Below are 2,201 nucleotides of genomic sequence, written 5' to 3' on the forward strand. Positions count from 1 at the left end.
AGCCCTGAAACGTGCACGCTCTCGACATTTGTGAGAAATGCGCATTTCTGCCATCACTCTGCATCTCACCCAGAAACCCGTTTTGGACAGGATCACGTTTCCTAGAAAGGCTCTGAGAAATTTAGAAATTCACATCGTCTTTACCATGTGCTACTGATAAACATCTGCGTTTTGTAATCACATAAGTGAGAAACAACATGATAACGAATGGAAGAGATCGCTTCTGCTAGGGACCGGAGATGATTTTTCTTAGACAGATGTTTCCAAATTGATTGGCTGTGAAGGGAGATTAAAGGAAAAGTCAACGCAACAGCATGATAAATTATTTTCTAAAATGGGGGGAGTCAACACCGATGATATAACGCTCAGCTTAAAAGCACATAGCTCCATCCCCAACTTGTTTTCTAACGTGCCAGCAACCGCTGCGTTAGTCTCACCACGTCTCGCTTGGGTGAGCGGGAGGGAGCCGAGGGGCGGCAGCGGGCTGGCAGGGGGCCGGCGCAGCGCTGAATACGACGGTGGAGAGAAGAAACTGGGGGACTTTGAAGGGCGAAGTTGCCGCTATGTTTTGCTGAGTACGAGCTGTACGAGTGGGAAGCCCAAGCCGAGGTTTGGCAGCGTGTTACAGAGGGCGCAGCGATCGCACCCGGCCCCACCTCGCTCACAGCCGAAACTGCCAGGGACCCTTGGCGCTGCCGGGGCCAGGACCAGAGCAGCCGGGAAACCGCCTCCTTCCACTTCATATCTGAGCAACAGAGGTCACCAAAACGCGGGCAATCTAAGATTATGGGGGAGGGGTTTGGCAAAACAGCTTAGTCCAGGTGCTTTCAGTCCCAAGCCTAATATTTCAATACTAGATAATTTTGTCTCGTGTGAGATGGAGCTATTTCCGCGAGGAAGGTTTTCACCACGTGCAGAGCCCTTTTCAGCACTCACAATTAACACGAGCAGTGGTCACTCCTCAGTTGCCTGGTGAACACATGCTGGCTGTGGGAGGCAGCCCCTGCCCACGGAGCTCGTCGCCGGGGGCTGTTTGGAAGCACCACGAGGGATTATTCCAGAAAAGAGCATGAACCGGGGCAAGGTGATCTGCACTGCTTTGCAGGGAGGGATTTTCCATCATCAGAAATGCTCCGGCTCCTGAAATACGGACAAAGAGCAGCGTAGGAAGTGGCGGGCGAGCAAGCCCTGATTCCTGCTGCTTCTCTTTCACACCTGCGGAGCCGTCGGAACAAGCCCCCATCGCATCCCGCCCACGGTCCTCACCTCCGGCTGCTCCAGCTGTTCGGCAGAAGCACCGAGCAACGCGGTGGCTGTCCCTACCTGCGGGCAGCAGCCGATGCGCCGTTGCCAGCCAGCCTCGGAAGTTTTCCATGCTATATTGGTCTCTAATGGACAGTGTTATTTTAATAAATTACATTTTTGTGCAAGCAGACCTTCCTGGAAGGCTGTTCCCTGACCAGCATGGCACAGCCTGCTCACATTATTCACCATTTACATCTTTTGCATCATTAATGGCATTACAGGACTCCCACTCACATGAGCCGGGGGGTGCTCAGCGCGAAGAGCCTGTCGTGCTGCTGCGGTTCCGGAAGAACAAGTTGCCCCGATTCAGACACTGCGTCTTGCCAGCCCACTCACGCTCTCCGGGCACGAGGTCCTTCCCGCGGTTCCAGTTGTACAAATGAGCTCCAGACCTCGCACAAGGCTGTCTTTCCAACGTCACCTAACAGCAACTTGCAAGGGAGGCATTTTGGAGACATTTGAGATAATGCTGGCAGCTGGGGGACCACGGGAGCGGGCGGGAATGGTATTTTAATTCTCACATGACAAACTAGAGTTTTATCTGGAAAAAAAGAATCCTCATCCCCGTGGGCCAGTGGCTGCCGTGGGCAGCAGGAAGGTGCCTGCGGGAGGGTGGAGGCCGGGGCCGGGGGCTTGCTGTGCCCCGGCCACGTGGGGACCGGGCAGCCCGGCAACCCCCGGCATGGGGGGGGTCTCTCCGACCACCCCGGAGCTGCCGGTGCCGGCGTCTGCACTGCTGGTGTGGTCAGCGAGCTCCTCTGGAACCAGCGCAAGTCTCGCTCTGTCCCAAACCTGGTACGTAAGCACGCAGAGGCATTTCTTGTTTGCATTTGAAATACTATGTGGGATTTCGCTAAAGCTCTGTATCCCTGCACGTCAGAGGAACATAAACAATA

At 54.7% G+C, this 2,201-nt stretch overlaps 1 long non-coding RNA gene across 1 annotated transcript; it reads right to left on the minus strand.

Annotated features, from left to right (window-relative positions):
• Positions 1-209: 209 nt before the first annotated feature.
• On the minus strand, positions 210-1,668 carry LOC134517776 (uncharacterized). Its single transcript, XR_010071738.1, has 4 exons — positions 1,540-1,668; positions 1,267-1,388; positions 937-1,140; positions 210-276 (listed from the first exon to the last, which is right to left on the minus strand). It is a non-coding gene; the product is annotated as an uncharacterized LOC134517776 (long non-coding RNA).
• Between the last annotated feature and the right edge of the window lie 533 nt (positions 1,669-2,201).

Source organism: Chroicocephalus ridibundus, chromosome 6 (assembly GCF_963924245.1).
Source record: "Chroicocephalus ridibundus chromosome 6, bChrRid1.1, whole genome shotgun sequence".
In the NCBI taxonomy this organism is placed as follows: domain Eukaryota; kingdom Metazoa; phylum Chordata; class Aves; order Charadriiformes; family Laridae; genus Chroicocephalus; species Chroicocephalus ridibundus.